This window comes from Peromyscus eremicus, chromosome 7, assembly GCF_949786415.1.
Source record: "Peromyscus eremicus chromosome 7, PerEre_H2_v1, whole genome shotgun sequence".
NCBI classification, from domain to species: domain Eukaryota; kingdom Metazoa; phylum Chordata; class Mammalia; order Rodentia; family Cricetidae; genus Peromyscus; species Peromyscus eremicus.
The window spans coordinates 37,189,087-37,204,934 of NC_081422.1; the positions used below are offsets into that span (position 1 = coordinate 37,189,087).

A 15,848-nucleotide genomic window follows, 5' to 3' on the forward strand; every position below is an offset into this window, starting at 1 on the left:
AAAGTAATCAGTGCCTGTCAGGAAATGATCAGAAAAACAAGATTTCTACTTATGGAATCCCACATGCTACACATTTCATCACAGGGAATCAGGCTCAGTCAATTCTTTCAAATATTGCCACCCCTTGACAAGACTAGTAAGTTTTTTTCTTCCTTCAGAAGTCTTAATAAGACATAAAAAATAAACCCTTAGGCATTCAATCAGGAATTAATTAACCATTAACCATTATTTGCCCAATACTATGAGGACCCAAAAATACTTGATAAAACCCTTGCTGTCAGAGAACCTAACATAATCAGAAAAATCAACCTAAGACTGAGATATATACCAGCCCAGTAGATTTCTGCACTACAAATATGATAAGAAGCCATTAATCCATTTAACAAAATGTCACTAGGACTCTATTAAAGTATACTGTGTATAGACATTACCCATTGTGTAGTTCACAGTTAGATAAGATGTACAGTTATCCTAGTTAGGATTACTACGGCTGTGATGAAGCACCATGACCAAAAACAACTTGGGGAGGAAAGGGTTTATTTGGATTGCACTTCCACATTGAAGTTCATCACTGAAGACAGTCAGGACAGGAACCTAAAAAGGGCAGGAACCTGGAGGCAGGTGCTGACGCAGAGGCCATGGAGGGGTGCTGTTTACTGGCTTGCTCCTTATGGTTTGTTCAGCCTGCTTTCTATAGAATCAAGGACCACCAGCCCAGGGATGGTTCCACCCACAGTGGGCTAGGCCCTCTGCCATCAATCACTCATTAAAAAAATGCTTTACCGGCTTTTCTGCCTACAACCCAATCCTATGGAAACATTTTCCCAATCAAGGTTCCCTCCTCTCTGATGATACAGCTTATGTCCAGTTGACATAAAACTAGCCAGTGCCTGCAATTCAAGCATACCATCCAAGAGTCTACAGGAAGTAGGTTACAGTAGCAACTGATATAGGACAAGATAGAATATGGAAGCCAGTTAGGAGAAGAATGGCGTAGGTTCCATGGAAACAGGGCAGCAACAAGGATTACCAGAAAGTTCCCTTCAACAATAGGGTCCAAGTTACAATTCCTCAAGGAGGGGAGCTGGGTCATTCCACATCACTAGGAGACCCCTATACTTCCTAAGCAAACCTAAGATTCACCTTGGAGAATGAGGAGCTGTTATATCTGTTCTAGGCTACATCCACCAGGCCCGAGTCAGAACATGCAGTTCATCTATGTTCAAACCCAATTGAGAAATCCTAAGAGGAGAAAGCGCACTTTCAGTGTGCATGGGTAGGTGCATCAAGATATGACTGTCTAAGAGAGAAGACCTGCCCTGAATGTGCATGGGACCAGCCAAGAGGCTAACGTCCCAGCTGGAATGAAAAGGCGGGAAGGGAGGGAGCCTTGAAGCACAAGGATGCTGCTTATCCGCTTCTGGGCAGCCTGAAGTGAGCAGCCTCCTCCTGTACATACTTTGGCCACCATGATGATCTGACTCACCTCAGGTCTGAAGCAAAGGAACCAGCAGACTTTGGATTGAAACCATGAGTCAAAATATTGTTTGAAATGGTTTCTTCAGGTGTTTGTCACAGGGGTGGAGAACTGACTCACAGCAAGGAGCATCCAGAGAAGGATGTCTACATAACCTCTGACCTTGCTGAGCTCTCTGTCAAACGGGGTATAAGCCTGAAAGGAGACAGGAGACAAGACTTGGGAAATGAAGGGAAATCTACAGTCCCAGGACGTGCCTGGATCTGAGAGATTCATAAGACTGATCCCCAAGGTTATGTAAGCAACAGAACTCTAGGGAGAAGGGTCTCACTAACCAGATGAGCGGACTGAAATTTGGGGTTGGGGCTCTGCGTATGGAGCTCTCATGAGCAGCCGCCCATGCCGAGGTGGGCTTTGGGACCATCTCGGAGTCAGCCATGCTCCCATAAGCAATCCCAATTAGCTCAAGGCTTCACTGGGGTAGATTTATGTATAGCTGTTTATTTGGTCTGTCTTCGGTGCCCTATCTGTAGTGAAGAGCCCCCAGGAAAAAAAGTCACAGAGTGTGGGGGAGGCAGGCAAACTCCAGCAGCAAGGACAACGGATAAGTGCCTGACCCGCACAGTAGGTGCCTGACCCAGGCAGGGTGGTAGGCCACAAGGAAACATGTCACAGTCCATGCTGTCTCAGCTGAATCCCTAGGATAGGTTGGATGTGGGCATGCTGGCTGAGACCCCAAGCTGATTGTGGTGGTTTAAACGAGAATGGCACCCACAGGCTCATACACTTGAAAGTTTGGTCCCCAGTTAATGGAATTGCTTAGGAAGAATCAGGGGGTGTGGCCTTGTTGGAGGAGGTGTGTCACTGGGGAGGGGCTTTGGAGTTACAAAAGCCCACACCAGGCCTGTTGTGTTCTATTTCTGCCTCCAACTTGTGGGTCAGAGGCAAGCTCTCAGCTGTTGCTCCAGCACCGTGCCTGCCACCGTGCTTCCGGCCACAAGGGTCAAGGACTAACCCCTGAAACTGTAAGCAAGCTCCCAGCTAAATGCTTTCTAAGTTGCCTTGGTCATAGTGTTTCTTCACAGCAGTAGAAATAACAACTAAGACACTGATAATGGTAATAGTAACAGCCCCTCGGATCCAATGGCTGCTCCCTCTCAGAGCTAGAGGCTCCACACTTCCCTCAGAGAGTGCCTCTTCTATCCTTTCTGGATCACTAGGGAGAAGGCAGATGGAGAAGGGAGAGGAATGGTAAGTCCCGGAAAAGATTCATGCAGTCCTAGGAGGCCACAGCAGCCATAGGTCACAGGCCACTGCTGGCCGCTTTCCTCCCTATACTATCAGAACTATCATCTGTGTGTGTGGGGGGGGGGGGGGGTCTATGCATGTGAGTGTGTGGGTGTGTGCACCTATGCGCACGCAGAGGCCAGAGGAGGATGTCAGGCATCTTCTCTCCTTCTCTACCTTTCCGCCTTGAGACATGGTCTCTCATTGAACTGGAAGCTCACCTTTTCAGCTAGGCTGCCTGGCTACCCAGGTAGCTCCCAGTATCCTCGTCTCTGCCCCTCCCAGTTCTGGGGTTATAGGTATGCATAGGCATGCCCAGTATATTTTTTTTTACATGGATGCTGAGATCCTAAGTCAGGTCCAAGTCCAGGTAGCAGGTTCTCTTACTCACTGAGCCATCTCCCCAGCCCATAACCGTCACCTTCTGAGTGCTTCTCATGTTCTGTGCTAGGAACTGTACTTGGTGTCTACACACATATTGTTTCTAATCACGTCTGAGTGTGTGCACACAGGGTCCTGACAATGATGTAACACACCGGATGCTATCCCTGCATGATGCATGCAGCTGTGACGGCCTAGAGAGTCCTAACTGGGATTGAAATCTGACCACAGTCTGTTCTTCCACGCTTTGGAACTCTTGGTGTGAAGTCCTTTGCAGCAACCTGAACACCTGAGTCCAAGAAGCCACTAAGTAGCAAGTAGCCATGGCCCCTAAGTCCCAGTACCCTGATCTAGGTGCTGAGGAGCACCAGATGTGAGCGAACCACTCCCGGCTCTACTTCAAGCTGTCAGCAAATCAGTCTGTTCCATTCCTGGCCCCAGTTTCAATGGAGAATGATCAGACTTGGACCTGATGCTCTTTTCAGATTCTTCCTGCTGTGACATGATGTGACCTTGAGGTTCTAGCCTAAATGATCTAAGTGAACATGGACATGAAACTGGAACCAGCTGGGCAAGCGTCCCAGCATGAGTGTACTTGGCTTGGCCCAGGCCTACAACACCAAACACAGCTTATCTCAAGGATACCCAGGGCTGAGAGAAGACTTGACAAGTGCCCACAGACAAATCCTGGGCCTATCTCCTGAGTCCCTGGAAGCTCGCAGTCCTGTAGTATGCCTGTCTCCCCCATCCTTCCTTCCTTCCTTCCACTCCCTCCTACCCCAGTCATTGATGGAGACCCATAATCACAGACCACAGGGAGTATGCCACAGTATCTTCCAGGCATGGTGGTCCTGGATGACCATGCCTTGCCCCCCCCCGCCCCCGAATCCTGATTCTTCTGCACATCCTATATGACTCCACTGCCCTTCACCATCTTCCATCTAGCACAGATAGGTGAGGACAAGCGTGGTCCTCAGCAGAAATCACAATGCCAGCAAACTCTTCCTCCACCGTCTTCTGCCTGCCCTCCCCACCCCCCACCCCCACCCCCCCCACCCCCACCCCCCCACACACACACAGCAGCACCGCCTCTTCCTTGGCTTAAGGGGCTGGCAAACAGGCGCCTGCACACAAGAACAAACAATCTCATCTCCAAGTGAGTGTATTTTGTCTTCATTATGCCACTGTGAAGGTGTTAATATACAACTTACAACATATTAATCACCCCTCTAACTTCCAAATGCTAAATGCATCATTAACATTCATGTTTTCTTCAATTACTTGGCTGTTCTGGGGGAGGGGAGCAGGTTGGTTCCTCACTCTATCCATCTCCTTTGGAGGACTCCAGAATCACAAAAGGCAGCCTGGGCCCCCACCACTACTATCCAGGGGGAAATTCCTGCTAGGGTACCCAGTGCTGACACCTGGCTCTAGTGAGGGCTGATCATCAAAACACAACTGGAGGGTGAGGGGAGAGAGAGGGAGGGAGGGAGGGAGGGAGGGAGGGAGAGAGAGGAGAGAGAGAGAGAAAGAGAGAGAGAGAGAGAGAGAGAGAGAGAGAGAGAGAGAGAGAGAGAGAGAGAGAGAGAGGAAAGAGGGGCAGATCTAAGGAGGTACAGCATTCACACTAACCAATGAGTCTACCGCCTTCTCTGTGAAGAGACCGTGCTCTGCTCGGTGAGGGTAAGCGGCTTGCTCCAAATCACACAGTTGTTGAGTAGAGGTGGGATAGAGGGGGAAATGGAACAGAGAAGAGGGTCGGACAGTAGAAATGCTAAAGTACAAGCAATAACCATGCGAAGCATGGAGAGAGAGATGGGGCAAGGACAGGTCCACAATGCGCCGGCAAGATGAAAAGATCCGAATCCCGCTTAAGCTCCAAGCTACCTTGAACTTCACCTCAAACCAAGATCTCCGAGCAGGGAGCCGAGGCACTGGCTGAAGAGAACAGGAGGAGCAGAGTGCACTCCAGGGTTGGCCCTCTACCCCAGGCCTCTAAATGCAGCCAGACTAAATCCGACACATAATTAAAATGTCATTACCTCACAATTGTGCCATCCAAACTTCACTAGGAATTTGTCACAGGCGCTTGTGGCTACAAAATCAATCTGCTATTGTACTCCAACAAATCAGATTCAATAATCTCCCTGCCAGTGGGTTGCAGAATGGCTGGGAATGGGAGAGGAAGGAGAAGAAAAGGCTCCTGCTGGCAGGTCACTTCCTTGTCCACAGGCTGCCATCCAACCAGGCCCTCCAACCTTGAGATGGGAGCATCCAAGGTCAGCACAGACTATGACTTCCAGGGGCTTAAGGCAAGGGACTCAGGGCAGGACCAGTGACAGCAGGGGCAGCTTCTGAGAGCACCTCCTGGGTCTTGGGAGACACAGGTCTTGATGGCTATGAAGACCACAGGCAAAAACCCACCAGGTGTATCACCATTGGTGCAGGACTTTCTGGGACTCTCCTGACTTAGGAGAGTTATAACTTCACCACGAGGAAGAAGTCTTAGAGTCTTAGTGAGGATCATGACCAAGGTCATCTCTCAGTAGAAAGAGCAGAAACTAGTGTGTGACTTAGAATAGCATTTATCCTGGAACACATACATACATACACACACAGGACCCAGAGTCTACAGGCTCCCAGAAGTGTGCCAGGAAGAACTGGCCTTGATGTTCTGTCATATGCCCCCCTTTAGCTTGGTGGCTTTGAGCCCTAACTAGCCTTCCCTTATCCTGCCCCCCAGCTGTCTCCTTTGCTAAACCCACTACCTCATCCTGGGCTGGCAGCATGCTGTAGTGGTTTCTTCTCGGGCTCCCTCATCCTGTTTCTTCCTTCCTCTGACCTTGCACATCCATTCCAGATGAAGCTCCTACCATTCCACTTTGACCTTGACCCTCCATGCTCCAAAACCTCCTACAGCTGCCTCTGAGCCCCAGCCCCGCCCCCTCCTCCAACACTTGGAGGATGATGCACCCCTCTGTTGCCACCTCTCTGGGAAGCAGACACTTCTATCCTCACTGAAGTACGGAAGTCGCCCCTCTCAGCACCTGGCATCTGCCCCCACCTCTTCCGTCCTCAGGACTGCCCCTGACTGTGCATGTACTTGGTTGTGTTTTTTCTCTAGCTCTCTGGTTATTCATCAGTCAGCTTCTTGGTTCCTTCCCTAGCCTGGTCCATAAATGCCTGCGTTTCCCAGCTCTCTTCCTGTCACGTGCCTTCTGCTCTTCTGACAGGACTGTGACTGTCGTCATCTGAGCCCACAGTCTTGGCTGCTTCTCTGCCCAAGTGAGCCTCCGATCTCACGCCCACACTCTTCTGGATCTAGATCCCATCAATTACCTTTTCCCACCCCAATCCTGCTGCTGAAGCAGCCATATTGCCCCTTGCCTCTGTCTTGCCCGCTCACAGCCATACTCTCCTGTACAATGCTGTCTCAACATCTATGAGGTACAGACAAAATCCCTTTATCCTGAGTCTTCCAGGACACTACATGCCTGGCCCTTAACTCCCGCCCTGACCCAACTCTTTCTGGGACCCTCCCCGAGCCCTCTCATCATGCCACTCCAAGCATCTCCACCTTAGAAACAGGTCCTCACCTCCCGTCACTCATGCCATACCTCATCAGCACACACTGTTGCTGCCCTGGTGCCCCATGCCTTCTGCCCATGCACACCTAGACAGCACCTGGCTCCATGAAGAGCTAGTCGTCCTGTGAACTCTTCCCAGTTACCTGTCAATCTTCACCCCACATCTGGGGGGTTGGCCTACCTCCACTTTGGGGGGCGGGGGGTGAGACGTGAGGCAATGAGTCTTCATCCTAAAGTTCCCAGTGCCTAGGTGCTCACTAAACCAGGAGGGTGTGGGAGTACAAAGGGTCGGAAGAGATGACTATGTCCTGGCCTGCAGGAAACCAAGCCTTTCCCCTCAAGCCCAGCTACCGTCTCGGTCACTGTCTGGCAGAGACCTTGTCCTTTCACAAATGTTTACAGTGGTATGTAAATAACTTGCCCAGGATGATGTATGTGGCCCTTCTGCCCTGGGCCCGCCATGGTCCATGCCAAGTGTGCTGTCAGCGTGGCTGCTCAAGTGAGACCCTGAGGAATATGGTCTGCGTGGAAGGGTGTGTGAGGGTATACCATAAACCATCGTACGCAGACAAATCTGGGCCCCATGCCATGAAAAATGTGAATCTGTCCTTGACTTCAGTGGCAAATGAGGCGTGAAAACGTATCAAAATGTGATATTCAATATATGGATGTATTTAATATTTTATGAGACTGGAAATCAGTTACCGAAGGTTTGAAGAATAAATCAAGCGCCAAGCAGATGAACCTTCAAGCATCTGCCCTGATGTGTGCCTTTCACCAGGAGGGGAGGAAAGAGGAGCAGCTCTGACAGGAACACAGCCCTGGAGACTCCAGGGGAACAAAGCAACCCCCAGACCCATACTTTAGCTATTACTGCCTTGTCTGGCTTCAGTTTCATTCATCCTGTGAAATCCTGCTACCTCCCTCAGAGCACACTCTAAGTCAGCGGTTCTCAACCTTTCCTAATGCTGTGATCCTTTAAGACAGTTCTTCATGTTGTGGTGACCTCCAACCATAACATTATTTCCTCGCTACTTCATAACTGTAATGTTGCTACAGTTATGAATCATAATGTAAATATGTGATATGCAGGATATCTGATATGCAACCGCTGTGGAAGGGTCATTTGACTCCCAAAAGGGTCATGACCTACAGGTTGAGAACTGCAGCTCTAGGCAGTTTTCTTACTAAAGACCACCCCCTTCCTCACCAAGGCCCACGGAGAGTAGGCATCCAATTGTTCTGGGCCATTCTGTGCTCAGTGAGCCTTGGTGTTCCATACACAAAAGAGTAGCCTTTTCACACCGCCCTCCCCACCATGCTGAGTTTTCTGATGAAGACTAGCACTGAGTGTCCCTTACCTCAGCATTCCCCAGAGCTAGGAAACTGAGAGAAGAACCTCTTGCACCATTGAGGGCTGAGACTGACGGGGAGTGTGGGTTGTGGCTCTCTAGGAAGGTGAGCCTGTGAAGGCCTTGGGTTCTACCCCAGCACTGAAACATTTCAAAAGAGCCCCGGGTGGCAGGCTACAGTGGAGAACTTGCCAGGCCCAATGCTAAGCTAGAGACTTTGTGGTTTGCACGTTTTTTCTCTCGGGCGCCCTCAAAGACACTCTGGACGCTGAGCACTCTGTACTTATTTAATACTTGAAGGAAATGAGCCTCAGATAGGTTTTGTCATAGGACCTAATTCTGTTCTGTGTAGCCTGGGAGCGGGAGGCCTGTTCCCACCTCAGCAGTGATCCTCCCAGTGTGTGCCATGAATGAGTGTCGATTCCCTACCTCCTTCAGTATTCGGCGCAAGGTCAGCAGCCCTCACCAACAAATAGAATGCTCCCCTACTCCTCCAGGGCTCCCCACACATGACTGGTCATTGCCATCACTTGGGTATGTTTTATAAGTCCATCTTCAGGGTCCCACTCCTGGACACTATAATTAAGTCTGGAGCAAGATCTGGCCAAACGTGTTGGTTTTTGTTTTGTTTATATCTCTGTGTAGCCCTGACTATCCCAGAACTTGCTCTACAGACTTGTTTTTTATTATTAACACTCTCACTCATTCTGATAACACAAACCTAGCGTCACTCACTGAGGCTGCACTCTAACTTCCCACCTGGGCTCGTTGGTTGTTTGAAACAGGGTCTGGCTGTGTAGCTCAGGCTATCTTTCAAGCCTCAAACCTCCAGCCAGCCTCCATCTTCTGAGTGTTGGGATTACAGGCATGCACCACCACACAGACTTGATCTAGATCCTGACTACATTTTCTCTAGCTCTGGATTACAGGCTAACGGACATCCATGGTCCCTCTCTGGGAAAGGGGCTCTTCCTGCTGATCATCTCCCTATATTTTTCTTTTTCCTATGAAATTCTCTCACAGTGGGCACAGTGGTGCATGCCCATAATCACAGCACCCAGGAGGTGGAGGCAGAAGGATCAGAAGTTCAAGATTATCCCTGGCTATATAGGGAGTTTGAAGTCAACCTGGGCTACATGAGACCCTGTCAGAAAGGAAGGAAGGAAGGAAGGAAGGAAGGAAGGAAGGAAGGAAGGAAGGAAGGAAGGAAGGGAGGGAGGGAGGGAGGGAGGAAGAGAGGAAGGGAGGGAGGGAGGGAGGGAGGGAGGGAGGGAGGGAGGGAGGGAGGAAGGGAGGAAGGAAAGAGAGGAAAGGGAGAAAGGAAGGGAGGGAGGGAGGGAGGGAGGGAGGGAGGAAGGGAGGGAGGGAGGAAGGGAGGGAGGGAGAGAGGGAGAGAAAAGGTAAAAAGGAAGGAGAGAAGGAGGGAAGAAAGGAGGGAAGGAAGGAGAGAGAAGGGGAAGAGAGGGAAGGGAGAAAGAAATCAATTGTCCTAAGTTCTTTGTCTTTAGACCACAGTTCCCCCTGCTTGAGGTGACTGTCACCACCCCTGTCTCATTATGAGTCCCCAAGTCTGCACACAAGTCCAGTGTGGGCTGAAAGCTGCCCGTTCAGCCCCCTGTATAACCCCCTCAGCAACCAGCTTGCCTCTCCTGCCCCAGGCGGATGGTGCTGCCTTGAGTTTCACCTCTTGTGTGTTCTGGGGCGGCACCAGCAAGCCAGGGCCCTACCGTCCACACCGCTGACCCTGGGGCCCAATTCTATAGGACCGTCCTAGCACATAGAGCGCTCAGCAGCGTGCCTGGCCTTTCCTTAAATGCCAGCAGAAGCACTTCCAACTGTGTCAGTAAAGAAATGTCTTCAGGGGCTGGGGAGATGGCTCAGTCAGTAAGTCCTGGCCATGCAGGCAGGAGGGCCTGAATTTGATCCCCAGAACCCCTGGTCATTAAAAAAAAAGTCAGGCCTGGTAGCAAGGTTTGTAATCGCTTGTTTAGGAAGTAGAGCCAAGTGGATCCCAGACCACCCACCCAGCCTAGCCAGCTTAGCAAGCTCACCCAGAAAGGCTCTCTCAAAATACAAGGTGGACAACACCTGAGGAATAACACTTGAGGTACACACACACACACACACACACAAAAAAAAAAAAAAAAAAACCTTCAGATCTATCTTGCTAACATGCCCTGGAGGGTGACTCCTGCCCAACTGGAAACCAAGGAGCTAATCTGTCAAAAGGCAATGGGCACATCTCTGAACCCACACTCAGTGTTCCACCCATCAGCTTGAGTTCCTTTATCTTAGTGACAAGGTCAATGTCATGAGACGTAAATGAAATGGAATTAAATAAACCAGTCTCGGTGAACATGGCTCAGACAAATTGAAGAGAAGGAGAGCTGAAAGAGAGCCCCAAGGCAGCTGTATGCAGGTAAACGACACCTCGAAAACTGAAGCAACTAAATTAAATTTATGTGCAGTGTCTACTGATTTCCATGGTGTGAAGACCCCGAAATGGTCAATTACACACATGCAACCTGATGTCACTGTACACAGAATTGAGGAGAGATGGGCAGAACTGTGCTCTCGGACGGTCAGAAAATAAGCAGGACCTACCAGGTCTGGGACAGTGGGACAGTGGGTCTGTGGCACAGCTGGAAATGCCTGCCCTGTCTACAGGCATTCAGTCATTTCCAAGCGAATCAAAAAGCATTTCTGCACGGGGCACATCTGCCAGTGGCTCTCAGCCTGACAGTGATCTCAGCCCTGCTGATCCCCATGGGAAAAAACAGACCCAGCCTCCCAGCCCCGCCTCGTCTATTTTCAGGCCTCAGTTGTAAGAGCCAGCATTAACCACAGTGGATATATTCACGTGTCAGTAAGACACTAACAATGAGGTGGTTGGTTAGGAAACGCAATGACACTGCTATGTCACCATGCCTTCAACCAGGACTGGGGGGGCTCTGGGCTGGGTAGTCCTAGGTTCACCACCTTCTCTGTCAACCGTAAAGCTTGTTCATTCTCTCTCCCGTGTGTGTGTGTGTGTTGCATGCACCATATCAACCATGTGGACGCCAGAGGAGGGCATCCCATGTCTTCCTCATTGTTTCTTTGGCTCCAGGAAGGGTCTCTCACTAAACCGGAAGCCCACTCTTTTGGCTAGACTGACTGGATCCCAAGCTCTCAGCATCTGCCTGTCTCTACCCTACAATGCTGGGGTTGTGCACACACAGCCATGCCTGGCTTATCATGAAGATCCTGGGGATTTGAACTCAGGGTCTCATGCTTAAGCAAGCGCTCTTGCCCACGCGGCATATCCCCAGCCCCTTGCTCTTCTACTTCTCTGAGCTGGTCTGCACATCTGCAAAACGAATGTGTAAACCAATGCCCGACCCAAAAGGGCCACAATGAGACTGGCCTATGGAAAAAAAACCTATGAGATGCTAAGTCAGCATCTTCCTCAAGTGGTCCCCGTACTGCCCACTATCCATTGCCATACAGGACCCAGTGCATCCTCAACCGGATGCTGGCCTGGGAGAAGCCACTGGTGCTAATCAAGTCCTGTAGGTTATGTTTATTAACTGACAGACACTGGCCCAGGCAGTAAAAACTATGGCTTCTTAGCCTGGCCTCACTTCTAGTCCCGACCACCATGCTTCCTGACTAGGAAGACAGTGTGACCAGCCACCCCATGCTCCTGCCAGCCATGCCTTTCCTGTGAGGACAATATCCTCTTGAACTAAAAACCAAAATAGAACCTTCCTTCTTTCCTTAGGTTGCTTCTCGGCATGTATTTGGTCACAACAATAAGAAAAGCCATTAACACACCAACCAGCATTGCAGAAGGAACAGATGGATGAAGAAGTAACTAAATGGAGGGAAAGCCGGGCCATGAAGGTTCCATCTCAATCCTCCAAGTCCCCTATTCAAAGAGAAGGGCAAGTCCCAAGCCACGTGGTACCAGGTAACAAACCAGTCCACACACACACCCCACCACCCCACCCCTCGCTTTTTAGTGTGAAATGCCATTCTTTTCCTGTCTCATTAAGGTGGCCAAGGAGCACATACATAGTCAGGCCTTCACTGTGCTAGCCTGTGGTTCTGAGCCCCAACTCAGCCACGTTTTACTTTCTATGCCCCCCGCCCCCCACACACACACACACAGAGATTGAGTCTGTTTATTCCTTATTTATTTTGCTCATCATCTCAGTCACCTTATTTCTGGGAGTAAGTCCAACTTTAAACACATAAACACACACACACACAAGCACACATGCACAAACAAAGCTACAATCAAGAGTCAAGCTGCTTGCAAATGACTTGCAAACAGAGGCTATTCCCTCCTTGTTACTGTCCCCTTCCCTTGGAACATGGAGGCTTTGTCTTTAAACAAGAAGTCACTAACATGTTGTGTGACTTGATTCAAGTCACTCGCCCCATCTGGACTCACTTTCTTTTTGTCTAAATTGAGGGGGCTGGACTGGGTCTCAAGAGCTCTCAGATGTGTAAGGGTCACTGACCTCTTTGAAGCTGAGAAGCAAGGCACGGCCTCCTTCGTTTCACTGTCCAGACAGCACTCTGCCTGCTACTTGGAAGCGTCTGAGTGCCCAGAGTCCTTGGAGTCCCTGGGGTGGGGGCAGCCCCGAAACTTTGGCTCCATGCTGCTGAATGGGGTCTGTATTCTGCAGCTCTGAACCCAGGCTCCAAGCCAGGACTGGCACCTCTGATCAGGGAGTGGAGGGAAGCAGGTGGCCTCTCCAGGTGCCCCTGAGACTGGGAAACCCCACTTGCCCTGGGTTCGCCTGAGGCACTCCTTCTAGAAGACTGCCACACAGGCAACAAAGCTGAAGGTAACATTTGTTTAATTTGGAGGGAAAAAAAAAAAAAGCTTTAAGACTGAATAGGGAAAAAAAAAAAAAAAAACACCCTCATAAAGCCCTTTTACGTTTTTTACTTCTTGATGTAATGGGACTGTAAAGGCTGACAGTGCAGCCAGAGTCAGCCGGGTTGAAAGGCTGACTTTGGGGGGGTGTGGAGGGAGGAACCACAGTTCCCACTGGGGAGGTGGAGCAAAGTGCAGGGCTTATTTATCTAAGGGTAAAGGACACGGGCTCCAGGGCCTCCACAGTGAGGACCTCATTTCTCCCACTCACATCTGAACCAGAGTTGCCAGTACTACCCACCCACCCCACCCGCGCCATTCCAGCAGAGGTCTTTATCCCTGCACAGCAGAGGTCAGAGGGCAAGGTCACTTCTGGAACACATCACCTGAGTCAGGCCCTGCTCAAGACCACAGTGATGAGGACCTAAACCCAGCTGATAAATAACAGCCCTGTCCTTTGGGTCCTGGGCCCCGGGCTAAGGTTCCCAAGTACTGTTTCCAGCCTGCTTCAAGGGTACATCACTTAAGGGGGTACAAGGGGAATGATGGGGGGATCAGAGGTTCCAGATGTCTAGATCATCTATCACTCTTTGCTCTTCTTGTGGGAAGGGAGGATCCAGAGCCACCTAGATTCTAGGCCAGAGGGCCCACAACCCAAGAAAACTCAGAGCAGGTATCCTGGGTCAGACTGACCCCAAACCCTGATTCCAAGAGTAACTGCTTTAAAGATCTATTACTTGGGGCTTTAGCAGCACAAGGAGAGGGTGAGGGCTGGGAATATGGAACCTGAGCTAGAACCAGCAAGCAGGTCAGCCTCCATCACTGGCCTGGGCTTCCGAACAACTATAAAGGCCTACAGCCCTCTGGTAAGCATTCCCTAGGTTGTGGAGGAACCATAGTAGGTTTAAGCAGAGAATCTAGAGCACTGTGGTCATGGAAAAAGGTCTCTAGTCCAAACTGTCCCCTCCTTAATCCTTGAGGCTATCCTTGAAGCAGACAGGGCCCTTCTCCACCACAAACTCCATACATCATCTCTGAGGCACCTAAAGCAGCTGCTCCTGGGCAATAAGAATCTAGCTGGTGATGAGAACCTGGACAGATTGCCAAAGGAAGATTTGATAACTTTTTTTTTCATTCTCTGCCTGTTATAAAACAAACAAAAAGCAAAAAATTCAAACCACTTGAGACATCTATCTGGACCACGCTTAGTGACTTCCTGTACAGATAAAAGATATGCCAGCCCTTGGTTTACAGAATAAAGTCTTCCAACATTGGTACTCCCCTGTGGTATGGAGCTTCTGAGTCCTCCTTCCAACAGCAGAAGCCTATCATCCCATCATTGGATCTGGGCTTGGCATTTCCTTTGACCCCCTCAGACATTCACAGACATGAAGAGGATAGATGTAAGTCTGCATTGGGGTAATGGTTTTTCAAGGATGAGAAGACTTTTTTCAGAACAGTCACTAGTAATGTGCCCATGCTCCTGAAATAACCCTCACCCATGCTCCTGTAAGCAACTGCAACTCCAATTCCAGAGTATTTGACACTCTCTTCTCTCTTCATAGGCACCAGACACAGACAAGGTATATATATGTATGTGCGTGCGTATACACACACACACACACACGCAGGCAAAACAGCATGGATATAAAAATAAATCAGTCTTAAAAAAATCACTGGCTCATAGTTTTTAAAAAGTCATAAAACAGCAGGCAGTGGCGGCACATGCCCTTAATCCCAGCACTCAGGAAGCAGAGGCAGGCAGATCTCTGTGAGTTCAAAGCCAGCCTGGTCTACAGAGTGAGTTCCAGGACAGCCAAGGCTGTTACACAGAGAAACCTTGTCTCAAAACAACAAAAACAAACAAATAAACAAAAAGACATAAAACTAGAAGGGGAATGAGCCAGGAGAGGGGGGAGGTCCATGGAAGTGGGAGGAGGACAAGGGAGGGTAAGGGGGGGCATGACCAAAATATGTTATATACACTTAATGAGAACATTAATTCAATAAAATGATGCCGGCCTTCTTTTTGAGCTATGAAGTTCTCCCACCACAAAAGAATGAGACAGAGCTTAGCCATCAGAAGCACATTCATGAGGAACAAGGAACCACCATACGTAATATGAGATGTGTAGAAGGTAAGGACCAAGCTGCAGCCAGCCTCCTGGAAGATGGCAGGCCCTTACCCAGCTGAAACCACATGAGGTCATCCCAAGGTAGCCATCCCCAGCCAATCCAGTCTAGACCACTAGAGCCGTTTAGCTAACTCAGGGCCACAAAAAAACAATCAAGTGTGTTTTTACACCACCAAGTTCCTGGGTGGTTTGCTATGCAGCAGAAACTAACAACTACGTTCTCTTCTCCATTAATCATTAAGGCAAACAACTGGTTGCATCCTCCAAGCTTGCGTAGACCAAGCAGGTCTCTAAGGTGTCCCCAGGGCTGCCGAAGAAAGACCTGCCTCAGCATCAGAAGGCCGGGTTCAAACTGCTCTTCTGCTACCTGCCAGCTGTGAGACCTTAGAAAAAATATTTATCAACTCTCAGACACGCCGCCCCACTGGGCAAGGTAGCCATGTCGCTGTGAGGACACCAGTACAGAGACAGAAAGATCCAGTAACAGCAGATGCTCAATAAATGTTCTTTTTTAATCAGCCGGACTAGATGGTCAAGGTGGTAAGGTGTTTCCCACCCTGACTCCGATAAAGCGGGAAGTACAGAAAGGGTCCGGGGGAGCCTTCCGTCTGTCTCCAGACCGTTCAAACGGCTAGGCCAGTGCAGGAGAGAAAGTGTCGCTGAGACAGCAACTTGGTTGGGTCACTGAGGCACTTAGCTTTTAATCTCTCAAAGGAAAAAGACATTTCTTCCCTGCGTTCACCACATCAGCAACTCTGT

At 49.7% G+C, this 15,848-nt stretch overlaps 1 long non-coding RNA gene across 1 annotated transcript; it reads left to right on the forward strand.

The window, feature by feature from the left end:
• Positions 1 to 1,018: 1,018 nt before the first annotated feature.
• On the forward strand, positions 1,019 to 15,605 carry LOC131914902 (uncharacterized). Its single transcript, XR_009380218.1, has 4 exons — positions 1,019 to 1,276; positions 11,848 to 12,036; positions 12,761 to 12,922; positions 15,332 to 15,605. It is a non-coding gene; the product is annotated as an uncharacterized LOC131914902 (long non-coding RNA).
• Positions 15,606 to 15,848: the final 243 nt, after the last annotated feature.